The sequence below is a fragment of the Pan troglodytes genome, chromosome 13, assembly GCF_028858775.2.
Source record: "Pan troglodytes isolate AG18354 chromosome 13, NHGRI_mPanTro3-v2.0_pri, whole genome shotgun sequence".
NCBI classification, from domain to species: domain Eukaryota; kingdom Metazoa; phylum Chordata; class Mammalia; order Primates; family Hominidae; genus Pan; species Pan troglodytes.
In genome coordinates this window covers 40351154-40378897 of record NC_072411.2, presented here as the reverse complement: position 1 = coordinate 40378897, position 27744 = coordinate 40351154, and the positions used below count along the sequence as shown (strand labels likewise).

Below are 27744 nucleotides of genomic sequence, written 5' to 3'. Positions count from 1 at the left end.
ATTGCCTTGTGTAAACATGAGCTTTGACCTGAAAAGGCTGTCCTAAGGTTTGCTTTCAGAGAAGCTTCCCTGGCACCTCTTCTAAGTCATATTTAATGTTACCTAGCAGACCAAGACCTCCAGTTTCCTTAAAGACTCTGCACCACCCTCTTAATGCTCCTATGGATGGTCCCCCAAATACTTCCCTGCAAGCTCTCCACCCTGACTTGGGGCATCTGCCAGTATTCCTTTCTAATCGGCTTGGATTCCTACATGGTCTTCCTCTCGGCATGTAACATCTTACTGCCAGTGTTGTCCTGATATTGTGTTACTCCCTCCTGATGACTCTGAGAGATTTTACAAGTTCTGTGATCGCACAGAGATTTTGGATGAAACTGGACACTGTATTGTCCCCTAATTCTCTTTTCTATATGCACTAAATTTTCACACTCCCTGCTTTCCTCCCTCTCTTGCTAGCCATTCTCATTCACATTATAGCTCTTAGCCAGACCTTTGGGACCAAGGTTCCTATTCACTCTGAAGCTTTCATCACCCAAACTTACCCTATCAGAATGAGGCTGGTCTCAGACCTTTGGGTCCAAGGTTCCTGATTCACTCTGAAGCTTTCACCACCCAAACTTACCCTATCAGAATGAGGCTGGTCTCATACCTTCCCAGGCCTGTGATAAAGATCAGTAGGGATTGATCTATTTGTGTGCCCATTGTAGAATATACATGAAAGCTCATGCACATACACACACGAGCATACACACATGTGCTCACACACACAATGTGAATAGGTTTAACTAAAAGCTTTATACTGCCGGCATCAGAATCTATTATGTTATTCTTTAAGCAAGTCAGGAGATGGATTCAATGTCAGATTTGCTTATTACTATTCAGATGAACAGATAAATCTTCTTGCAACTAGCCATCTTCAATCTCAGGGTTTTCTTAAATGTAATGAAGTTACTATTAGACGGCAAGCTGGAGGGTTTAGCTACAGGCAGAACAGGCAGAGGAATAACTGGTGAAGCTCAGAGCTTAGAAAACTGGATGCACAATGTTTCTCTGTTGGATAAAAGATAAAATAAAGAAATCTAAATTAAAATATGCTACGGCTAGTTGCAAGAAACTAGTTCGGGCACCTCAAACAAAATGCTTTCCTGCAATTTTGGTAACATTCTCCCAAATGGCCCTTGTAAGGTTAGCGTAAGTCCAAGAGATAAACAGAGGGTTAAGATATCCAATGCTTATGAGAAAGAAAATTATAGTATCTTTAATAAAATCACTTAATCACAACTATTAAAAAACTAGATACATGTTAACCACTAATTACCTACATTTACATATTACAAAGGAATTTTTAAGTGAATACTACAAATTGACTTAGATAAATACCTTCTTATTTATATAAGCTTGTCTTCAATTGCTACTTAAATGCTCCTCACTCTGGTTTTCTTCCCAGAGGTCAGAGGTCTTCTCTGCCATTCTTGAAGTGGGCAGCAATGCCACAGAGCTTTCTGCAAGAATGACCTGTGCTAACTGCTTGACCTTATTTGAAATCGCTGACTCTTTAGTCTCTTTTGTGCTTCTCATGCTCCTGACTGCTGGATTTCTTCCCAGTTTTTCTTCTTTGACCCTCCATTTCATTTTACAGACAGAACCATAAATCTCCCGTCTACTCTCATTCTTTTTTCTCTTTGCTTTATTTATGTATTTAAAAATGAATAGTCTTTATTTTTTTACATGACTCTTAGGCTTACAGAAAAACTGAGGAGAAAGTAGAGAGTTTCTACATTTCATCCCCTACCCCAATCTTCCCCACTAACAACTTGGGGCACCAGAGTGGTACATTTGTTACAATCAATGAACCAATATTGACGCATCATTATCAACCAGAGTACATAGTTTACATTAGGATTCACTCTTGGTGTTGTACATTATACCAGTCTGACAGCTATACAATGACATGAATCTGTCATTATAGTATCATACAGAGTAGTTTCACTGCTCTAAAACCCCTCTGTGCTACAGCTATTCATGTCTCCCCCTACCCAACCTCTGGAAACATTGATCTTTTTGCTGTCTCTGTAGTTTTGCCTATACCAGAATGTCATATAGTTAGAATCATACAGTATGTACCTTTTGAGATTGGTTTCTTTCACTCAGCAATATGCATTTAAGGTTCTGCCACACTTTTAAAGGCTTGATACCTCATTTTGTTTTTTTTAGTTCTGAATTATATTCTATTGTGTGTCTGTACCCATAATTCATTTATCCATTCACCTACTGAATGATATGTTGGTTTCTTCCAAGTTTTGCCAATTATGAATAAATCTACTATAATCATTCACATGCAGCTTTTTATGTGGATATAAGTTTTCAACTCATTTAGGTAAATATTAAGGAATGCTATTGCTGGATTTTGTGTAAGAGTATGTTTAATTTTGTAAGAAATTGTCAAACTGTCTTTCAGAGTGGCTGTATTGTTTTGCAGTCACGCCAACAAACAATGAGAGTTCCTGTTGCTCCTGGTTAACATTTGGTGTCGTGTGTGTTTTGCAGTTTAGCCATTGTCATTTTGATTAGCATTTTCCTAATAACGTATGATGTGGAACATCTTTTCCTCTTTTTTGGTGGGGATTCTATTCAGATATTTTGGCTATTTTTATTTTATTTTATTTTTATTTATTTATTATTATTATTTTTTGAGACGGAGTCTCTCTCTGTTGCCCAGGCTGGAGTGCAGTGGTTTGATCTCAGCTCACTGCAACCTCTGCCTCCTGGGTTCAAGCGATTATTCTGCCTCAGCCTCCCATGTAGCTGGGACTACAGCTGTGCACCACCACACCTGGCCAATTTTTGTATTTTTAGTAGAGACGGGATTTCACCATATTGGCCAGACTGGTCTCGAACTCCTGACCTCTTGAACCTCCCGCCTTGGCCTCCCATAGTACTGGGATTACAGGCGTGAGCCATCGCACTCAGCCTTGGCCATTTTTTAAACTGGTTGGTTTGTTTATTTGTTTTACTGTTGAGTTTTAATAGTTCTTTGTATGTTTTGGGTTAAAGCCCTTCATTAAATATGGCTTTTGAAAATATTTTCTCCTAGTCTGTGGTTTGTCTTTCCATTGTCTTGACAGTATCTATTGCAGAGCAGAAGTTTTGAATTTCACTGAAGTCTGATTTCTTAATGTTTTCTTTTATGAATCATGTTTTGGATTTTTATCTAAAAAGTCTTTGCCAAACCTAAGGTCATCTGGATTTTCTTTTATCATCTGGGAGTTTTATAGTTTTGCATTTTACACCTAGGGATGTGATACATTTTGAGTTAATTTTTGTGAAAAGTGTAAGGTCTACGTCTACAATTAGTATTTTTTTTGCATGTTGATTTTCAGTTGTTCCAGCACTCTTTGTTAAAAAGACTGTTCTTTTTCCATTGAATTGCCTTTGTACATTTATCAAACATGAGCATTTCTTGCTTATCTATTCGATTCCATTGATCTGTTTGTCTTTCCTTTCACTATTACCTCACTGTCTTGATTACTGTAGCTTTATAATAAGCTTAATAAGCTTTGAAATTGAGTAGCTATCAGTCCTCCAACTTTATTCTTCTTCAATATTGTGCCGGCTATTTGGGGTCTTTTGTCTCTCAGTGTAAACTTTGAAATCAATTGTTGATATCTGCAAAATAACTTGGTAAGGTTTTGATTGGAATTTCATTGAATTTGTACATGAAATTGGGAAGCATTGACCACTTAACAATGTTGAGCTTTCTCGATTCATAAACAGAATATCTCTTCATTTATTCAGTTCTTTGATTTATTTTATCAGTTTTGTAGTTTCCTCATATAGATATTATACATATTTTGTTATATTTATACTTAAGGGTTTCTTTTATTTTGGTGCTAATATAAATAGTATTGTGTTTTTAATTTTAAATTCCAGGTGTTCATTTGCTGGTACATAGGAAAACAATTGACCTAACCTTGTATCCTGTAAACTTGCTATAATTGCTTGTTAGTTTCCAGAGTCTTCTTACAAAATATATTTTTTACTCTTTGAGATTTTCTACATAGAAAATCATGTTATCTGAAAACAATGATTTTTTTTTCTTCTTTCTTAGTCTGTATATCTTTTATGTTTGTTGTTGTTGTCTTATTGCATTAGCTAGGGCTTCCAGTATAATGTTGAATAGGAGTACTAAGGAAACATCCTCATCTTGTCCCTTAACATAGTGGGAAAGTATATGGTTTCTTACCATTAAGTATGATGTTAGCTGCTAGGTGTTCTTTTTTTCCCCAGATATTCTTTATCAAGTTGAGGAATTTCTCCTCTATTCCATGTTTGCTGAAAATTTTTATCATGAATGTGTGTTGGACTTTGTCAAATGCTTTCTCTGCATCTATTTATATGATCATATGATTTTTCTCCTTTATCCTATTGATGTGATTAATTGTATTAACTGATTTTTTAAAGTTGAACCAGCCTTGTATACCTAGAATAAGTTTCACTTGGTTGTGGTATAAAGTGTTTTTATACATGTTAGACTTAAGTTGTTAGTATTTTGTTGGGGATTTTTCTATTTTCTTCATGAGAAATATTGTTGTATAGTTTTTCTTTCTTGTAATGTCTTTGCTTTGGGTATTAGGGTAATACTGGCTTAATAGAGTGAATTAGAAAGTATTTCCTTGGCTTCTATCTTCTGGAAAAGATTGTAGAGAATTAGTATAATTTCTTTCTTAAATGTACGATAGAATTAACAAGTGAACCCATTTGAACAGCCTTTTTTCTTTTCTTTTCTTTTCTTTTTTCTTTTCTTTTCCTTTCCTTTCCTTTCTTTTCTCCTTCCTTTCTTCCTTACTTCCTTCCTTCTTTCCCTCCCTCCTTCCCTTCCTCTCTCTCTCTTTCTTTCTTTCTCTTTCATCTGTCTTTCTTCCTTTCTCCTTTCTTCTTTGTCTTTCTTTCCCTCCTTCCCTCCCTCCCTCCCTCCCTTCCTTCCTTCCTTCCTGCCTTCCTTCTTTTCTTCCTTCCTTCCATTATTTATTTATTCCTCATAATTTAGAATATTCTTCAAGAGAAAGATGAAGGCCATCACCTTAGGGTTAGCGCCGTTTCCAATGAACCTCAGTGTTGACTTCTGTTAGACCTAGCGGCAATGTTACTGGTATGTTGCATGCTGCTCTCTAAAGACTATCTTTAAAAGGAAAAAAAAAAAAAAAACTTACATATTTTGCAATTAAATATTCCCTTTCCACCATCTAAAGAGACAGGATTTCTGCTGCAGGCTTCTGATCAAGTTGCTTACTTTTGGTTCCCTCTGAACCAGAATTTTTGAAGAAATGTGCACTTTATTTAAATATTTTAAACTAGTGTTGTAGTGGCGTTTTTGACTTAGGCAGATAGGTTGAGATTCTTGTGTTTCACCACGCTGCTGATGGTATTTCTACTTGTGTTATGATTGTGACTGCAAAGCCAGGCAAAGGGTCAGCAATACTTTCTGCACTAACTACTAATGAAGCCTTCATGGTTTCAAGTTCCTGTAGGTGAGCTTTAAGACCCTCTGTACCTGGGTAAAATCAGCCTGTGGCTGCATGTGGGTGCTTTGCTGCACCCAGAATTTAGGACTGATATACTCTGTCTCCTCTTTACTGTACCTTACTACCTGTCAGGCACTTTATATACAAATCTCATTTATCCTGACAACAACCTTGTATTCATCATTGTTCAAATGAGGAAAATAAAACTGTGGTTAAAAAGCCTCCCTCAAATGACAAATAAGTCTGAAATTGAACACAGGTTTGTCTGACCCCAGGTGATGTTTCTAATGACTATGACATATAACATCATTTACAAGTATGAATTGAGTACCTAAAGGGTCAGAAACTAATATGGTAGAACATGAAGTTTTGCTAAAATTTGGTCCATTTATTCATGGGACTTATAATTTAATTAGGGATAGAAGAAAGATACAAATGAAGTACCTTAGAACACAAGGAAGGGAAGTAAGAATGAGACTGAAATAGTTAAAGAAGACATTATGAGATCATGATGCTTGGACTAAGGTTTGCATGAAGAACCAGTTACAGAACGGAGGATATGGTATGGCAGGCCCATTGCTCAATGGCACAGAATGAGCTAAGGTAAAAGTAGAAATGAGCAAAATGTGCATTAAGCTGTAGCTTCATGGGAGGAAGGTCTGTATTTGATTCATTTCTGAATCCAGTGTACCTAATGTGATACATAATAATCAAGTGTCCAATGGATGTTTGTGGGTTGAGACACTGAGAGACTGTGTCTAAAAGAGGAAGGGTTTGAACTGAAGGTAAAAAGAGAGAAGATTAGAAAGGTAGTTGGTCTGTAAACGACTCTTAAGGGCCTTCCAAGCACTAAAAAGTATGATATTCTGAATGTCAGCTTATAACATTGGAATTAATCTGCTAGGAAATAAAGAATTTGTGTTAGAGGAAAACATAATGAAACAAGTGTTGGAAAGCATAATCTGAGATGGGAGAGAGAAAGATGACAGGGAAACTAAAAATAAGACTATTGCAAAAATCTAGTTTTGAGGGAGGCTACTTTGGCCTAGGATGTAGGAAGCTAGAAAGAGTAGCTCCCAGCCCAACAATAAAAAAAGACAGATAGACCACTAGACCTAAACTTTTGTCAGCCCCATCTGGTGAATTCACAGGGCAACCAACAGTCTGAAATTTAAGATAAGACAGGTGCCTCCAAGGACCTGAAAGGCAAACACTGGCTCACCTATGGGCAGAGTGTGGGCAGAATGAGGGCTGCCATACATGTGGATAAAACGCATTGAGCTAAAAATTATAAGGAATTGCTAAGTAGATCCTTGGAGCATAGACAGTAGTGTTTGCACCCACTTATAGGCTCTTCTCCGTGGGACATCCCACAAAAAGATTAGAAGAATAGAAGGCAGATGAAAGGACTGGAAAATTCCGCTGGACAGTATCTTTCTCTCCTATAGAACAAAAGCCTGTCTGAGGTCACTGAGGGAAAGGCAGCAAATCCTGTTGTCCCAGGTACAGGTGAAGACCACTGCTGCTGCCAGAGAGAGGGCGAAAGAAATGCCCTCTCACTTTGGGGGAGGAATAGGAAAGTATCCTGGGTCAAGCCTATTTAAGGGCTCCTACTGCTGGACAGGGCAGGAAATACTGTCTTGCAGAAGACTCACCTAAGACACAGAGCAGAGTTTGGCTGTCATAGGTAAGAAGACAGCATCACTAAACACCACCTCTAGAATCCAGCAACACAGGATTCACCTAAGACTGAAGTTGGGCAATGACAACAGAGAAATTCCCAACCCCTTTCCCAGGTAATAAGCAACAATGGTCCACCTTGGGGAGAGGGGCAGGAGTGTGGAGAGATGCTCTCTGAGGCATAGGCACAGGGATGGCTGAAAGCTGAGGGTGGAGCTGGGGAGAAAACCCCTCCAGCAGCTTGCCATTTTGTATGCTGTGCAGAGGATAAACTGCAGGGAGGCAAGGATCCTAGCAGAGAGACCAGGTAAGCAGTAGCTGCAATAATCCATGTGAGATTATCCAAACCATCACCATAGGCTTGGACAGGGTGGCAGCAGTAGTAGAATGTGAAGTGGTGTGATTCTGATTATGTTTTGAATCTAGAACCCTCAGATTTGATTTGCTGATGAAACCCTCAGATATGCTGATCCATTAGATACAGGATGTGAGAAAAATATAGGAGTCAAAGACAGTCTCTTATATTCAGACTGAAACTGAAAGGTGGTGTCATTTACCAAGTTGGGGAAGACTAAGGTAGGGAGAAGGTGTGGGTGGTAAAACAAGAGTTCTGGACATATCCTGTAGAAATCTATTCGTAACCATTTAGGGGCTTCATAATTATCTCTGCATTAGCCTTTATATCTTTGTGTGTATTGGAGACCAGCCCTGCATATGAGCTGCTAAAGGAAAGGCTTGTAGAACTATAGGCAGCTTCATTTTTATCAAGATGCTTCTGCCATGAGGAACTGAACTTTTCCCTGGTTCACTTATATTAGGTGGCCTTACTTTCTTGATTTGCAAGATGGGGATCTTTTCATCCATAGTCATAGTTGTGTTTTGTGTTGGGTAGGAAATGTGACTTAAAATTTTAGAGGTGATACTTACCACCTTATTACAAGTCAGTTAACGACCTTTACAGATTCCATGACTGCTTAATTTTCTGACACCATCCTTCCTTTTCTGAGTCTCACTTAGAGTCAGTGGTGCATGATTGAAGTTTGTGTCTTCTTAGGTAGGGATTACAAACTTTATTGGAAGAATGGGGAAACTGAGGCTCCTATGAAGTATTAATACCTTCATTATTTGGCCATCAGAATTGGTTAAGATGTGCAAGAGGGAAATTATATTTCAAAATAAAGGCAGGGCACGGTGGCTCACGCCTATAATCCCAGCACTTTGGGAGGCCGAGATGGGCAGATCACCTGAGGTTGGGAGTTCGAGACCAGCCTGACCAACAAGGGGAAACCCCATCTCTACTAAAAATACTAAATTAGCCGAGTGTGGTGGCTTACGCCTGTAATCCCAGCTACTCGGGAGGCTGTGGCAGAAGAATCACTTGAACCCGGGAGGTGGAGGTTGCAGTGAGCCAATATCGTGATATTGCGCTCCAGCCTGGGCAACAAAAGTGGAACTCTGTCTCAAAAATAAATACATAAATAAATAAATAAAATAAAACGAAATAAAATAAAATGGGTCTGCTGATACTATTTCTCATTGGCTTAAAGTGGGAGGAACAAACTGCCCTTCTTCTGAGCTAACTTCCAACGGTATTCTGATTAAGCACAGGAAATGGAGTGGTGCTTAACTCCTGGGAAGTAGGGAAGACTTTCTTCACAAAAGGGAATGTTTAGGTGAAGGATAAGGGAAACTGATAAAGCAGCCCTCAAGTTCAGGCTGAAAGTCCTCAAGTGCTGAGAATTTCAGTGATGTTTGCTGACAACGTCCATCAAAAACACCTGAACTTTTTAGGCCACATTCAAGATCTCCTCCTTCAGAGTTGTCGTGCTGTGGCCAAGACTTGGTATTAAAAAGCCCAGTGATAACCTCAATTTTAGGTCTCTAAGGTGTACCTTGAAGCTTCTGATTTTCTCATTTCTGTCCCCCACAAATAGTAATATTTATCATGTATTAAATGTTGACTTTGTATCAGGCACTCTGCAAACATTATCTCATTGAATTTGCTGGCCAACCCTGAGAGAAAGGTGTATTTATGTTTTGCAGACAGGAGTCAGACTGAAGAGGCTAGCTTGTTTTCACATGGCTAATGAGTTGGTGAATACAAATTTGCACCCATGTCTGCTGAGTTCAAAGCCCATACCCTTTCCTATTGTGCTTTGTGGTCTTTCGAATTTTTGTAGAGCTCAACATTTTTAGGCCATGTATCAATTGCTTTGCATTAGCCTAACCAGCACACTTGCCTTTATTCAGCATGATTGGGTGCTGAGTTATTTATGTTATTATTCTGATAAATGAAGTCACTGCAGTACATATAAAATGCCAACTTCCAAAGAACTAGAATACGTAAAAGGTCTACATAAAATGTTACTGAATTAAAAATTACTAGTATCAGTCTGTGGCCTATTAGAAACCAGGCCGCACAACAGGAGGTGAGCAGCAGGTGAGCAAGCAAAGCTTCATCTGTATTTACAGCTGCTCCCCATGGCTCACATTACTGCCTAAGCTCCACCTCCTGTCAGATAAGTGGCAGCATTAGATTCTCATAGGAGCACAAATGCTATTGTGAACTGCACATGTGAAAAAGGTAGGTTGGATGTTCCTTATGAGAATCTAATGCCTGATGATCTGTCACTGTCTCCCATCACCCCCAGATGGGACAGTCCAGTTGCAGAAAAACAAGCTCAGGGCTCCCACTGATTCTACATTCTGATGAGTTGTATAATTATTTCATTATATATTACAATGTAATAATAATAGAAATAAAGTGCACAATAAAGGTAATGTGCTTGAATCATCTTGAAACTATCCCCCCACAGCTGGTTTGTGGTAAAGTTGTCTTCCATAAAACTGGACACTGGTGTCAAGAAGATTGAGGACTGCTCTCTTATAGTACCTTAAGATTATTATTATGAACCTTGATCATTATTAGACAGTATTGAACAAAGGAATTCTATTCATTTTGTGTTCTTGTTCTTTGGATAATTAATAATAGGCAACTTAACACATAGAGTTTCATATGAAAAAATTGAGTACCATGTTCTTTGTAGATTCAAAGAACATCCAAATCTTCTGTCAACTCTATTCATTTTATAAGGAAGGGCAGCCTTATCTTTCATGGGATATGTGCTAGATTGTCAGTGGTTTCAAATCTGGCTGTGTAGCCAGGTGATTCTCATGGAAGCCAAGTATGGGAGCACTTAGCTCACGAAGAAATTGAAGATGACACCAGGAGTGCATAGTCACTCAGAATTCCCTCTATTTGTAAGTACTAGAATTCCCAAACTCCTGGCCTCAAGTGATCCTCCCGCCTTGGCCTCCCAAAGTGCTGGGATTACAGGCATGAGCCACCATGCCTGGCCTTTGTAAGTGCTAGAACTCTAAAAGTTTCCATTGGAACAGGCATTCTTTGGATTCTTCTCTTTGAAAACTACTTTCCTAAGAGTCTTGCTTTAGTAAAAACACAAAACTAAACACTCCTTTTAACAGGAGTGTGGATACGTAAGACAGCTTGTGAGAGAATATGAAGGCAGAGGACAGCAGAAAATGTAAGGGTTCAGAAATCAGAGAAAGGTACCAGAAAATAAATTGTGCATTTCATATATGCCCTAAAGTTACTATTGTCTCCAGGTCAGCATCTGGTGTTTACAAATTAATCTACATATTCCCTACCTCCTTTGAGGATAACACCTTTTTTTAATATTCTTGGACGGAAGAGGGAACAGTGCTTCCTGCTATTAATTTAAACTATTTCCAGCAACATGGAATTATGGGACTTTGGTATTCTATTTTATGGTATCAACAACTCCTACTCATCACCTTTCAACTTCTAAAAGAATGTAATTAGAGACTTCAGAAAAGAGAAAAAATAAGTCTCCTGTACAAAGAACAGTCATTAACTAATGAGCAAACTACAAGTTGTGAACAAGAGAGCAGCACCTATTACAAGAACTTTTCCTTGATTGTTCCGCAGTGTATGAAACAGGAATTATATTGACTAGTGGGTATCACCCTGGTGTGACTGATGAAAAGGCACTCCAGAACACTGAAAAGAATACATTTTTGAAGGAGGAAGGACCGTAAATCTTCATAACATTCCAAACCAACAGCATTTCCTTTATGTATTGATACAGTGTCATGGGTATTTTTAACATGCCTCTGATAAATACCCCGTCTTGTATATTCTTTCTGAATTCTTTTTTTTTTTTTTTTCAGACAGAGTCTCACTCTGTTGCCCAAGGTGGAATGCAGTGATGCAATCATGGCTACTGCAGCCTGGACCTCCTGGGCTTGAGCAATCCTCTCACCTCAGCCTCCCTAGTAGCAGGAACTACAGGTGCACACCACCATGCCTGGATAATTTTTAAATTTTTTTGTAGATACAGGATCTCACTACATTTCCCAGGCTGGTCTCAAACTCCTGGGCTTAAGGTATCCTCCTGCCTTGGCCTCCCAAAGTGCTGGGATGACAGAAGTGAGTCATTGTGCCTTGTCTTTCTGCATTCTTAAGCAATAACGTTTTTTCTTGTTTTGACTTTTGCAAATGTCCTAGAATTAACATGTATACAAATATAATAATTGTAACAATACAAACTCTTTTTCCCGATCTGATAAATAGAGATACTTTATTATAATGAAAACTCACTCCATCAGTTTTTTACCAAAAGGATAGAGGGAACTAGTGGTGATCTGTGGTATGAGGAGTGTAACTGTTTTCCAGTTTGCTAACATGTCTTAGACACAGGTGCTGTCTTCTTATCAGTGATCACATGAGGAAGAGCCGACAGAATCACAGTCTACCAATGACCCCAAAGGCATCTAGATTCAAACAGAACATGATGTAGAACAAAAAATATACTAGGGGCAATAATAGAAATATTCTGAAAACAGCAGTTGTTTTAGGGCTGGTTTTTCAATATTTTGATGGAGAATGCTGCTCTTCCCTTTTTCCTCAGTATCAGCTTATCAAATAACAACTGGGTGTGGATCACTTAGAACAAAGACTACACATCTTGGACTCCCTTACAATCATATGACTAAATTTTGATCAATGAGATGCACAAGCTTAATTTGCTTGTGAAGGAAGCCTCTGGGAAGAATCCTTAAAAGAAAATAGTTATTCCTGCTGGCTGGAATAAAGATAATGGTTGGTGCTAGCATAGCCATTTTGGAACAGGATGTAGAAATTTGCATTTTAGAAACTGGCAGATATAGAAATAGCATAACAGCAAGAAAATGGAAACTTTGGCTTTGGTGGCTGTGTTTTCACATTATCAACTTGGCCTACCCTGCTTACCTGGAATTATACATGGGCAGAATATGTACTATGGTTAAGAATGAACTCTGAAACCAGATTGGTTTGATTGAGTCTTTGCTCTATTTCTTACTAGCTGTGTGACCTTGAGCAAATTAACAAGTTGTGCCTTTATATGCTCAGTTACAAAATGGGCTAATAAAAATGCCTAACTCATGAAGTTGCTGCGAGGGTTAAATGAGATAATGTATGTAAAATGCTTAGGATAGTATCTGGCATGTCATAAGCCCTATGTAAATAGTATCTGTTATTATTTGAGCTATAATTATTTTCATATTTTTGAGATCACAGAAGAAACTAATTCTAATTAATATAAAAGCTTCAGCATACATATTAGTGACCAGTATAAAGTGGATAACTAATATTGTGAATGAAAGAGTGAATTATTCCTGTTTACCCTTAAGTTTGTGTGCTGTAATAACCTGAACAGTAACATTAAAGAACATGGTAGCATATGTTAATCACTTGAATCATGAACAATTAATTAGAGACCAGAGAGTATTGTTAGCCTTGTATTCTGGCAATTATTTGGATACAATGGTGTCTTTCTGGCACAGAGCTGCAAGAATCAATGGTCATTCACTACTCACTAGTTTAGCAACTTCCCACCTGATTGTTGGTTCCAGTTCTCAACCCTGTACAGCTCTCGTGGCATCCAGCTATTAACCCATTGCAGGCTCCTCTGCTAGTGGCAAGTAATGCAGACTACCTCTATGCTACCGGCCATTGGTATACCCTTAGAAAAGGCCAACCCACTTATTATTACCCAAAGCCAAAGCTATAATTAAGAATACCCACTGCCACAAAAATGCCATAGCATATTGGCTCAATTTAAACAAGTACTTAGATCATTTGATCATTAAAGGGGAGGGCTACCTAGCCATTCTATTTCTTTCTTAGCCTGGTCAACCAAACTTAAGAATAAGTTATATTTTGTATGATATACCTATATCCATTTTCCATATATATATACTATGGTTTTTCAAGTAGCATTAGCTGGAACATAGCATTTCCATTCCATTATTTCCCTAAATGAAGAACATTCCAAGCCAAGAAAGCATATGACATCAGCAAGATTTATAGATCTCTATTAGCAGCTTTGCTACTGTATATAACATGTAGTTAGTTTCAAGTTGCTCTTTAATAATCATTCCATATATTTTCTTTAAAATTAATATAAATGTATCCATCATACTATCTAGAATTTGACTGCCTTATAAAAAAGCTGGAAGATATTATAGCAAAGCTATAAAATCGACAGACTGTATGTGACACAACCATTGTATACTTGGTATTCTTTTCCTTGTACACACAGTTTGAAAAATTTCATTACTCATTGGCCCAATTTTACATTTAAATATGAATTCTTTTAATTTTACTTTGCAATCAGGTAAATTAGTGAGAAGGAGTCTAAACAATATGCTTTAATTGCATTTATAAATTATTCTCTCTGTCCTTCATAAGCATTCTTTCTTTTTTAGATATTGAAATGTGGTATCTAAATATAAAGTGCAGTAACATCTGGATCTAATTGCTGGTTTGAATAATATAGACAGACCTTCAACATTTTGTGCTTTTGAAAGGATGCGTTTAGTAGGAGGTACTGAGTCAAAGGTTGTAAAAATTTTGTACCACTAAAAATAGTTGAAATCTCAGATTCATTTAAAATGGAAATTACCACTTTCTGAGCAAATAGTTCTTCTTGATGTAAGGTGTATGTATGCTAGAAAGGGTTCATCGAAATAATGTTTTTGCTTTTTTTATATCCCATATAGCATAATTCTTAAAATCACAGTAGTTTTATTTTTTAAAGATTCCAAGTCTTATTCAAATTCAAAGCAAATATTTAAATCAGTAATCATTGAACCCATATGTTATGTAAGGTTTTGTATTGGGGGATATATTTTAGATCTATGTTATCACAATAAACTAGAGTGGAAGCATTAAATTTCCATTAAGGAGATGGGCAAATAGGTTGTCATCTGATATGGTTTGGCTGTATCCCCACCCAAATCTCAAGTTGGATTGTACCTCCCAGAATTCCCATATGTTGTGGAAGGAGTAATTGAATTATGGAGGCTGGTCTTTCCCGTGCTATTCTCATGACAGTGAATAAGTCTCATGAGATCTGATGGATTTATCAGGGATTTCCACTTTTGCTTCTTTCTCATTTTTTCTTGCTGCTGCCATGTAAGACATGGCTTTTCCCTCTTGCCATGATTCTGAGGCCTCCCCAGCCACGTAGAACTGTAAGTCCAATCAAACCTCTTTTTCTTCCCAGTCTCGGGTATGTCTTTATCAGCAGCATGAAAATGGATGAATACAGTAAATTGGTACAGTAGAGTGGGATGTTGCTGAAAAGATACTCAAAAATTTGGAAGCTACTTTGGAACTGGGTCACAGGCAGAGGTTGGAACAATTTGGAGTGCTCAGAAGAAGACAGGAAAATGTGGGAAAGTTTGGAACCTCCTAGAGACTTGATGAATGGCTTTGACAAAAATGCTGATGGTGATATGAACAATAATGTCCAGGCTGAGGTGGTCTCAGATAGAGATGAGGAACTTGTTGGGAACTGGTGCACAGGTGACTCTTGCTATGTTTTAGCAAAGAGACTGGTGGTATTTTGCCCCTGCCCTAGAGATTTATGGAACTTTGAACTTGAGGGAGATAATTTAGGGTATCTGGCAGAAGAAATTTCTAAGCAGCAAAGCATTCAAAAGGTGACTTGGCTGCTGTTAAAAGTATTCAGTTTTAAAAGAGAAACAGAGCATAAAAGTTCAGAAAATTCATAGCCTGATAATGCAGTAGAAAAGAAAAACCCATTTTCTGAGGAGAAATTCAAGCTGGCTGCAGAAATTTGCATAAGTAGCAAGGAGCCTAATGTTAATCCCCAAGACCGTGGGGAAAATGTCTCCAAACCATGTCAGAGACCTTCATGGGAGCCCCTCCCGTCACAGGCCTGGAGGCCCAGGAGGATAAAGTGGTTTTGTGGGCTGGGCCCCAGGTCCCAATGCTGTGTGCCTAGGGACTTGGTGCCCTGTGTCCCAGCCACTCCAGCTGTGGCTGAAAGGGGCAACATAGAGCTCAGGCTGTGGCTTCAGAGGGTGGAAACCCCAAGCCTTGGCAGCTTCCACATGGTGTTGAGCCTGTGGATACACAGAAATCAACAACTGAGTTTTGGGAATCTCCGCCTAGATTTCAGAAGATGTATGGAAACGCCTGGATACCCAGGCAAAAATTTGCTGCAGGGGCAGGGGCCCTCATGGAGAACTCTGCTAGGGCAGTGCAGAAGGGAAATGTGGGGTCAGAGCCCCCACACAGAGTCCCTCCTGGGGCACTGTTTAGTGGAGTTGTGAGAAGAGGGCCACAGTCCTCCAGACCCCAGAATGGTAGATCTACTGACAGCTTGCACCATGTGCCTGGAAAAGCCACAGACAGTCAATGCCAGCCGTGAAAGCAGCCAGCAGGGAGGCTGTACCCTGCAAAGCCATGGGGGCAGAGCTGCCCAAGACCATGGGAACCCACCTCTTGCATCAGCATGACCTGGATGTGAGACCTGGAGTCAAAGGAGATCATTTTGGAGCTTTAAAATTTGACTGCCCTGCTGGATTTTGGACTTTCATGGGGCCTGTAACCCCTTTGTTTTGGCCAATTTCTCCCAGTTGAACAGCTGTATTTACCCAATACCTGTACCCCCATTGTATTTAGAAAGTAACTAGCTTGCTTTTGATTTTACAGGCTCATAGGCAGAAGAGATGTGCCTTGTCTCAGATGAGACTTTAAACTGTGGAGTTTTGGGTTAATGTTAAAATGAGTTAAGACTTTGGGGGACTGCTTTGAAGGCATGATTGGTTTTGAAATGTGAGGACATGAGATGTGGAGGGGCCAGGGGCAGAATGACATGGTTTGCCTGTGTTCCCACCTAATTCTTAACCTGAATTGTATCTCCCAGAATTCCCACATGTTGTGGGAGGGACCCAAGGGGAGGTAAATTGTATCTCCCAGAATTCCCACATGTTGTGGGAGGGACCCAAGGGGAGGCAATTGAATCATGGCAGCGGGTCTTTCCCATGCCATTGTCGTGATAGTGAATTAAGTCTCACAAGACCTGATGGGTTTATCAGGGGTTTCCACTTTTGCTTCTTCCTCATTCTCTCTTGCTGCTGCCAAATAAGAAGTGCCTTTAGCCCTCTGCCATGATTGTGAGAACTTCCCCAGCCACTTGGAACTGTAAGTCCAATTAAACCTCTTTTTCTTCCCAGTCTCAGGTTTGTCTTTATCAGCAGCATGAAAAACAGACTAATCCATCATCCTAGTAGTAACGTGTATGTGCACATATATGTATGTATATATATCTTAGCTGTTGTGTGTGATAGATCACTATGTTTCACCAAAAAGTCCTTAGGAGCACATGTGTATGTATTTAAGCTTTCCTTCCTCCAATTATAAAGATCCTTTACCCAAATATGTGTCCCATCCACAACTCTTTTGTGAGTTCTCATTTTGTGGCTCTATTGCATTAGTATTTAGAAAGAAATGTCAATAGCAACTGACTTTCATCTGAAAAGCGCTCAATAAATAACTGTCACCTAAATACTTAATTCCTGCTTAAATCAATAAAATAAACTGATCTCTTAGGACATTATACAATTATTCTACTCAGAATGAAATCTCATGTATATCTGAATTTAAAGATCTCCTTAAAAAGATAAGTGTTGCTCCCTTTCTTGAAAGCCAGTGACCCTGAATTCTGTTTGTCTCAGAAAAGGTCTCTATAATATGTTGGGCACCCGAGGCCACTTGGACCATGAGGATTCTGAGATGTTGAAAATGACCACTTCTAAAATAGGATTCCAATTCATCTTGGCAAATTCCTTCTTTTAAATTATCAGTTCAACTCTAGGTATGGTGACCATCTGAAAAAGAACAACATCTCTGTTCCACAGTGTGGAAGTATCACCAAGGCCCTGGAACCCAACCTGGGTAAACCTCCTAGGTATTACTCTTTACTAGACGTGATACCTTGGCCAATCTCACTAGCTTCTTTGGACCTCAGTTTCTCATCTGTAAAATCAGGATAATATTTGGACCTTCTTCACAGGTAGTAGTGGTACCTAAATGAATTCAATCACATAAACAGCTTATTCTTACTGAGATTGTTTGGGACTTTTTGCTTTAATGACTTGATTAAGAAGCTAGGATCAAAGTAATGTCTCTGTAGGCATATTCTAAGCAGAAATTTTGGTCAGGAGTGTAGGTGTGAAGTGGAGAATTGAGGGAAGAAGATTTGAGCCAGTTCTAAACCAGCACCAGGAATGATTCTCAGTAGGTCTTTTTTTTGGAAATAGGCCAGAAACAACTAGTCATAGCACAGTTGGCCCTCTAACCCAAAGATGTGAATTTGCCTAGTATCTGTGGAGGGAGACCCACCAGGCCCTCTAGGAAACCATATCTGTTAGCAGGAGGTGGGCCAAGAATTTGGTTCTCTTAAGATTTCAGTGGATTTGGATCCTGGGCTAAAGGAATGCTCAGATCCTTCCTGTCATAGTCATCTCCCCCAACTACTCAGTTCTTTACTGAAGCAGAGGCAGTGATCTTGGCTATAAGAACTTCACAGTAGTCAGTGGTTTTATAGCACTCATGTTAGCACTTTATGCACTGTGAAAATGCCCCCCGCATATGGCTGTTAAAAATACCTACTGATAATCTCAGCTATGGTTAGCTTAAAGAAAATTGGTTGAGCATATAACTAATATGAAATGAGAGGGCACACTTTGTCAATTTTGATCAATGGCAATGTTAAGGAGTTAATATCGCTATTAAAATTTTGCCCTATTATTCTTTTTCCCCTATTATTCTTATTAGCATTATCTTTCTAGAAAATCTTATTCGCTTTAGGGGAAGTTTTAGTCTTGAGTATCATTTGCAGTTTGTGCCACTGCCTTAGTTCAGACCCACGTTATTTCTCTACTGACTTTGCAATAGACAGCCTCTGACTTGGGAGCCCTTCCTCCAGGCTTCTAATCAGATCTCGTATCACTGCCAAAGTTTGTTTTATTTTGTTTGGTTTTAGGTAGTTAAAAAATAATTCCTTAAATCTCTTTTTATGACTCGCTCACTTAAAACTCTTCAGTAATTCCTTTCTTAACTACAGAATGAAGTCTAAAGCCATATCATCCTATCTTCCTTCCGTGGTCCTTCATCATCAGGTGCTGCCTTTCTCCATAGTCTCATCTCCTGCTCCTCTCAGCTCACACCCAACTCTTTGCTGTGTCCCACGCTCTTCCACATTTCTACGTGATGGCACACTGCATTTCTATCTGGAATGCCTCTCTCTATGTTATCTGTGTTTCTCCGACTCTGATGCTTCATCCCTTTTTTTTTTCTGTTCTCTTCGGCAACCTCTTTTGTATGTGGCTCCCTAGAATTTTAGAGGGAAAAGCATCATCTTGTCTACCTCTGTGTTAGAAATGAGAGAATGGAGTTCCAGAGACCTTCACTGGCCACCTCTGCTAAGAAGCCTGGAACAGAGGGGAGCTGGGTTGCTGGACAACCAGTCCCAGCCAGCATGTTCCCCTGTATCAGGCGGCCCAGCCCCTTCTTTTTGCAAACTTGGGAAGCCACGCCCCATGGATTGTCTCAGCCTTCTATGCACTTCAGTTTGGCATTGACTTATTGTTGTCCTGGAGATTTTACGATATGAACTTGGGTATGAAGATTCTGTACTTTGTCGGCTTATTTCTTAAACTCTTCAGTAGTTTTATTCTCCAATCTGAAGTATTAATTTCTTAAAGGAAATAAGCATAAATTATTTATCCCAAACACCCCAAGACTGCTAACAACTTATATTAGAAAATTTTAAAAAATCAGTAGAAAACAGAAAAGTAATAAATACAAATAGGCAATATGCTTATGAAAAACTGTTCAATTAGTAATCAAAAACAGGGAAAATACAACTAAATAAGATACTCTCTTTTCATAAAATCTAATTTTTTATTACATTATTAAGATTGTCAAGGTTGTGAGGAAATAGGCACTTGCATGTCCTTTTAGGAATTACACAACTTGGATAAATATTTTTGGAGGACATTTGGAACCTGTTTGAAACCTTAAAAACATGACTGCCATGTTTTTGACCCATTCTCTTGATCCATAAAACCCACATTTAATTATTTATCCAATACAATGTGGACAGTTTTTACAAACATCTTGATCAGGATATTTTTAATAGGGGAAAATTAGAAACTAGTTCCAATGCAAAAAAAAGAAATATTGGTTAAATAAGCTACTGCATGGCCATTCAATGTAATCATAGCCACTGAAATTACATTTTTAAGTTTATGTCTTTACATGAATTTACATGACATTGTTGACTGACAAAAAGTAAGGTTAAATGTATGTACTCTCTATGAGTGCAATTTTTGTTAAAAATATGTATACATATCACCTATGGATAAAAATATTATCTTCCCTGCATTTCTAGTACTTAGAGATATGCCTGGCTTATAGGTAATATTTAAATAAAATTGAACGAATAAATACAAAAAATCTGGATATGCATATGTAAAAATGATCATACTGATTAGTGGCTTTAGTTTAGTTTTCATCTTTTTTGTTTATATTTGTTTATATACAATAAACCCATATAACCTTTGTCATAAAAATTTTTTAAATAAAAATAGAGCTGCTCAGTTCATATTTCCAAGCAAAGCAATAATCACCATTTAACTCACTTAGTCTGAGGTGCTTCAAAAATGCCCAAATGAACATGCTCAGATTTCCTTAGTGCTACTGCTTAATTCTATCATACCAGGCCTCCGCTGACAGCCACACGTGCATTATTGGTCTACAGTTTTTAAGTGGCTCAGGCTCTACGTTCAGAATTTCCCGAATGCCTAAAGAATAGCTGCCCACCCACACACCCATCTTGCTCAGCTTAGCAATGCTCTCTCATCACGTTCTGTATTTTCCAGGAACACGTTCTATGTAGAAAAATGGCCCCCAAGGAGCAACTGAAGCATGTGTGTAGGCACTTGGAATTGACATATTGTGGAATAATCAGAAATTTATTTGGATAAATAGTCTGTAATATAGTCAGGGACTTCTCATAATTCTGAAGTCAACGAGGCCCTTGGTGGTTTTATTTCCCTCACTTTCAAGACAATGGGATTCACATAGACTGTGGATTTACTCATTAAATGCTGAATGTAAGAACTTGTCAATGTCATCTTATTTTGGGACAACTGAGCATGGTTTCTCTTGGTAAATAATATGAACATAAAATAAACATTGCAGGCTATGTTTGTTCCAGTCTTCTTTGTGAACTGCAAATTCAGCTGCTGCTGTATTGAAGCAGATTCTGCTCATAAAGTAGTAAAATGCCTGGTCTGCAATATATGACTGTGGGATGCTGTAATGTCAGAGGCCCTTGTCAACACATTGGCAAAACTCCTATCCTGTGGCTCCAGGAAAAGATGCACAACATTGCATCCAGTGTATGGACCTTGGATTTTGAGAATTCTGGCTTTGATAATTAATAACTTAAAAAAAATCTTAGGCAAGTAATGATACATACCTCTTCACCTGTGCAAGATAACTTTTAATCTTTAAGTAGCCACTATTCTAAATAGCTTCACTTTAGTCTCTTCCATCTTTTTCATTGGTGGTGGTAATGATAATGGTGATAGTAGTAGTAGCTACAGCTACTGAGCTTCTATGATGAACCAGACACCACAATTTACAAGTGAAGACATTAAGTCCCAGAAGTAGAACCAGAATTTAGATAGTCTCTGGAGATACCTACTACACAATGGGTGCACACTATATGTTTTCAATCCTGGAATCTTTCTATTGTACAACTCTGTCTCCCTTTATCCCCCTCGGGATTAAAAAAGAAAAAAATTGTCTTCGGAGTTTTCATGATTCAGCAGATTGTCCTGCTCTTAGAAAGTACACAGGTACTGCTTTTACCAGGCACTGCTCACCTGGGCAGGACACAAATACCAGATTTTTCTGCCACCTCAGTTTTCCAAATACCTGAAGTTCATTGAGGTCCTTACAATAAAGAAGCTTCCTACTACCTTTCCTGGTCCAATCCACCAGAGATTCATTTAACCAAAACTAATTTGTCTAAGACAAATACAATCAAATCTGTTTCCCTAATAGCATCTTGAATTATAATCATTTTTAGTGAACAATATTTATCATTTTCAGCACATTTCTTACATGATATGAGATATGGAAACCTTTTTACATATTCTTGCCCCTTTAAGTGACTTTTTCTGTTTTTCATATTTATCAAGAATCCCAAGCTTCATTTCAAGCTATCTAATTTCTGGGATTCAGATGTCTGGACATGTCTTGTTGAGAACTTATCAATGAAGTTGCTTAAATCTTGAAGGTATCTCTTGGGAGAGAAATTATTCCGAAAGAAAAAAAAGTAGCTTAATCCAGAGACTAAAGTACTAGACATTGGAGGAAAAACTAATTGTCTTTTTCACACTGAAATCCAAATAATAAATTACTGCTTATTTAGTTATAGCTATATGCGATTGTCTGTTCAGGTCAATCAAACAAGTAAGTATTGAGTAATAATGTGCTCAGTATGTGATTCGTGCTGTAATTGGATATGTATAAAACTTGATACCTGCTTTATTTGTTTTTCATCCTCGTATATTCATTCAGAATAATGCCTGGTTTATGTTCATGATCAATAACTAATTGATAGATAAAATAATGAATGAATGAATGAATATCCTGATGAATTTTTTTAACTTTGTAAGAAATAAATTTTTATTTTTTTCATTATCATACAGCATTTAAGAATAATAAAGCCATTATGAGATTTCAAATTTGAGATATCTATGGCAAGTTTATAAGAGTACATTGATCAAGATATAATTTTTAACATTAATATACACATTCCATAATCTCAATCCATTTAACATGAACACTGGCCTTTGTCATTGTTATTTTTTTTCTCCCTGCAATATTGCCTGCTCTGTAGGACAGTGGTTCTCAGTTGGGGGTTGACTCTGCCCCCCAGGAGCATCTGACAACATTTGGTATAATTGTGGGTGTCATGGGAGAGGGGTGCTAACAGCATCCAGTGCGCAGTCCAGGGATGCTGTTCACCATCCTATAATGCACAGGACGGATCCCCACCACAAGGATTTTATCCAGCCCAAATGTTAACAGTGTCAAGGTTAAGCAACTCTTGTCGAGTGAGACTCAATTCCCATTTTATGAACACCTCTGTGCCCACTTTAATTCTGAAAACAGACTGTGCTAATTGGCAAATACTACTTAAAAGAAGATTTAACCTAATCAATATCTCTTATCAAAAGCAATGGCTGACTTGAAGTATCAACATATTTCCAGAATGGATAAACCACACCATCAACTCAGAATGATACAAATTAGGGTCCATATCATTTAATTTCCCTTGAACCTGCTATGCTAGTTTAATCTGTTAATATGAAGTTAATTAGGACTGTTTTGAAGGAGCTAAGCAATAGTTTCCTTTGCACATTTTTCTGAACTATGATAAAAATTTAACGATACATAAAGCACCTGGCAAATAACAGTGCTCTGCGAGTGCTCCGGAAATGTTTATCACAGCTTACTAAAAACACAGGGCTTCACTCATTTGTTCAAATTTGCCATAAGCATGTGTCTGCACAGGTTAAATTTTTATTTGCTCTCACTCATTTCACAATAATCTCTCATAAATGTCGTTTAGAAGCAGAACACATATACAAGGTGTGTGATACAAAATTATGTTATTTTTTCACACAAGTTGTAAAGTATCAGTGTATATAATACATTGATGATAGTGAACTAAATTTAAATGAAAAAAGTCATTCTAAATTTGTTAAGTAGAGAAATTTTTCAGTAATTATTCACCTACATATTCACATTCTGTATATTTTCTCATGGTCAACAAACTGATTCAAATGATTTAAGTTATCCCACCATTTAAAGAGAAAAGCCTCTGCAATAATTTGAAACCATGACGTTATCTTAATTTCACCATTGGCTGCTTTTTTTCCCAAGTTCTTTTAGTTCTTCTTTTGACACATAACAGTAGCTTTTAATCTCACTGGGATCTGGATTCAAAGTTACATTCTTCCTCACAAACAAAATGTAATCAATTTCACGTTCACCTCAGATACCATCCGACTGAGCTTTGTAGTGAATTAGTGTTAAATAATTAATTTCTTCTGGAGGAACCTCTTCCAAGGGAATTCCTAGCTCAGCTTTCAGCTGCCTCTGTGCTGCTCTCCTCACTCCAAGGCCATCATTTTCCTCAAGTTCACCTGGTTTACTTAATAGATGACTACAACAAGTATTAGTAAAACAACTTGGAAAGGTAATCTTAGCATCTGATCTTTGCTGTAGCAGAAGCTTATTTTCAGTGTTGAATAAGAAGACACTAAAAGCTCAATGCAATAACCCTTTCTCAATGTTCTCAGCCCCAATTTTATTGTCATTTTCATCAATAAGTGTACACATCTCTGCCAGGAGTTGAACCTGTTGCTCGTTGAGGTGGTCAGTGTTTATTTCAGGCATCATTACACAATGTCTGATCTGTCCTGAGTGGCCTTTGGCCATGGACACCCTATCCTGATGAATTTATAGCTTGGTTGTGGAGGCAACACAAGTGACATTAAGCAGCAGTCTTTTGAAAAGAAAGAATGCACTTTATTATTGAATTATGCATAGTGCAGTGGACTGAGTTAATACTTGGGTTCTATTTCTACTCTGCTTTTGACCTAGTCATTGATCATGCATGTTACTAAAATAAGTGAAGCCTACCAGATTTCTAAGATCATTTAAAGTTGTAACACATTTTTATTTGATAAAAATGAGTTCTGAAATATCTAAGATTTCCTAATCAGAAGAAGAGAGTAAAGATTCCAATGATAGAAAACGGCTTCAGTGAAGAAATAATATTTGATGGGGCAGGATTTTGATTGAATGGAAGAAAGGGAAACTAGTATCGATTTCCTTCTATGTAGCAGATGCTTATGCATATACTATCTTTCAGTTTCACAATATCAAAAAAGAGGTAGCATACTGACATTTGTATAGATAAAGGAACTAGGGTAAGAAAAGAGACCAACATCACCAGTTGAGAGTAGAGAAATCAGGATTAGAGGCAGTACAGTCACATTTGCTAATTAAAAAATGGGCAAAAGACCTTAACAGATACCTCACCAAAGAAGGTATACAGATGCCAATAAGCATATGAAAAGATGCTTCACATCATATGTCATCAGGGAAATGCAAATTGAAACAACAATGAGATACCACTACATATCTATTAGAATGGCAAAAATCCAGAACACTGGCGACACCAAATGCTGGCAAGGATGTGGAACAACAGAAAATCTCATTTATTCCTGGTGGGAATACAAAATGGTACACTCACTTTGAAATAAATTCTGATGGTTTCTTATAAAGCTAAACTACTCTTTTTGTACAATCTATCATTCACTCTTCTTGGTATTTACATGACTTGAAAGTAGGTTCACACAAAAACTTTCATGTGGATGTTTATAGCAGCTTTATTATTTATAATTGCCAAAACTTGGAAGCATCAAGTTGTCCTTCGGTAGGTTAATAGATAAACAAACTGTGGCACATCCAGACAGTGGAATATATTCACCACCAAAAAAGGAGCCATCAAGTCATAAAAAGACATAGGGAAACCATGCTGAGTGGAGGGAACCAATCTGAAAAGGCTACATGCTGTATGATTCCACTGTATGGAGCAGGTAAAACTTCTGAAAAGGGTAGAACTATGGAAACAGTAAAAAGATCAGTGGTGGCCAGGGCCTGGAGGGAGGGTTGAATAGGTAACACACAAAAGAATTTTAGGGCAGTGAAATTGCTGTGTATTATATACTACATTGATGAACACACGTCAGTATGTATTTGTCCAGACCCATAGAATCTACAACATCAAGAGTGGACTGTCATGTAAACTCTGAACCCTGGTTGATAATAATTTATCAATGTAAGTCATCAATTTTAACACATATACCACTCTGGTGAGGAATGGTGTGTGTGTCGGGGGAAGGAGCCCACGGGAAATCTCTGAACCTTCCTCTTAATTTCTTAGGAACCTAAAACTGCTTTAAAGAGATAAAGTAACAACAACAACAAAAACAAGAAAACCCAAGATATTCTCAGAGAAATAACTGAGGCTAATGGTAAAAAGAAACAGTAACAAGAATTCGTGAAGAAGAACCCTTAGAAAATAATGGATGTAAAACCTGTAATTATCACCGTAAGTCAGTGGATGAATTGAATCACAGAATTAATACAGCTGAAATGTGCCACAGAAAGTGGGAATATCTTGTTAGGGGACTCTTCTGGAAGACAAGGGTAAAAAATAAGGATTTGGAAAAATGAGAAAAGTTAAAAGATACAGAGAGTGAAATTAATGTGTCAGTATCTGACTTAAAAAGCCACAGATATACCTAATGTTAAATGACGAGTTAATGGGTGCAGTACACCAACATGGCACATGTTTACATATGTAACAAACCTGCATGTTGTGCACATGTACCCTAAGACTTAAAGTATAATAAAAAAAAAGCCACAGATGAAGAAAAAGCAGATGAAAGGAGAGAAATAATGCCTTAATACTTCTGTAAATCACAGAAAAGTTTAAGAGCTTATTGAAAGGGCTCATTAAGAGCCACCAAGCAAACCCAAATGTAGGCACATAGTAGTGAGACACTGGAGGAAGTACCTGTGGAAGACATTTTTGTTGGCTAAACATATCTCTTTCCTCCGTCTTGTTAAAGTAAATTATATACATTATAGAATTTGGCAAAGCAAATATTCATTTTATGAACTTCTCTTGCAACTAGAGGAGGACATACAAAGGAGTCCTGGCTAATGAGAGATAAGCATGTGCCTGCGGTGGGGCTTCTTGGAAAGTTTCAACTGGTAAAAGGGGAAGAATTGAACATAGAAGTGCTGGCAAGAGGTATGGGAGCCACTTTGCAACAAAGAGGAAGCGAAAAAAGAATAGCAGAAATGTTGACCCTGATATTGTTAAACTGATGAGCTATTGCCAGCAGCCCCTTAAACTCAAAGCATCTTTTTAGATGAGAAAAAAAAAGTAAGTCATTATTAATTGGTTTTATGATATCTCCACCCAGACCATTTCAAACTAATCATCCAGTAAGAAAAAGGATGAACACAGAAGGTGGGAACATGTAATTTGGTAAGGTTTATTTTCTAAATAAAAAATGACTACAACACAAATAAAAAAAGAACAATCCACAAATAAAATTACAGAATGGTACTAACCTGACAGAGATGAATGGTGGGAGGGAGAAGGAAAAGATCAGAGGCAAGTTGAAATGAGAAAAAAATAAAAGAGAGTAAGTAGTAAATATAAAATAAAATACAGAAATATGTATTTAGCGATTAGTGTTATAATAAATGGTTATTAACTCAAGATTATCTCAAAGATTAAGAGATATTTCTGAGTATGATTAAAAACAGCAATATTTATCTAAAAGTGATATTTAAAACAAAGAAATATAATTAGAGTAATAATGAAAAAAACAGCTTAAGATATAGTAGGTGAATGCAACCTTCCCCGCCAAACAGTCAGATTAATGGTTTTAATATCGAATATAAGGCAAAAAAAAAAAGCATAAAGGACAATGAGGGCACTTGTAATAGGAATAATAGGCATAATAATCATGAACATTTACATGCCTAATACTGTGTATTCAGAACAATAACCAGTAGCTCTATGGAGAAAAATAGATAAATCACCAATTCTAATTGGGGAATTTAACACATAAACCTCAGAAACTGTTAAATCAAGCAGATCAAAAATATACATAATTATTGAGCTTACATGAATAGATACATAGAAGTTTGTAGACTCAAACAAAAGATAAGACATTCTTTTTACAGACAAAGAACAGTTACACAAATGGACCAGATACTGGCCACAGAGGAAGGCCTCAGTATAATCTAATTCTTTAATACCATGTAGACTCATATTAAAATGCAATACAGTTAGAAATAAGTCAAAGGAAAAGCTAAAACCATCTCATATGGCTGAATACTAAGTAACATTTTGCTAAATGGCTTTGATTTAAAAATCATAAGAGAAATTACGGAATTCTTAGAGCTAATGTACATACTATTTGACTATAGGCCAATATTTGCAGGATGAATCTCTGGTTTTACTTA

The 27744-nt window shown here is 37.6% G+C and overlaps 1 long non-coding RNA gene and 1 pseudogene across 2 annotated transcripts in view; one reads left to right on the top strand and one right to left on the bottom strand.

Annotated features, from left to right (window-relative positions):
- The window catches only part of LOC129143307 (uncharacterized), a 425562-nt gene that overhangs the window by 170653 nt on the left and 227165 nt on the right, over positions 1–27744 (top strand). The window lies entirely within an intron of this gene.
- LOC104005190 (isopentenyl-diphosphate Delta-isomerase 1-like) lies at positions 23399–24181 on the bottom strand (annotated as a pseudogene).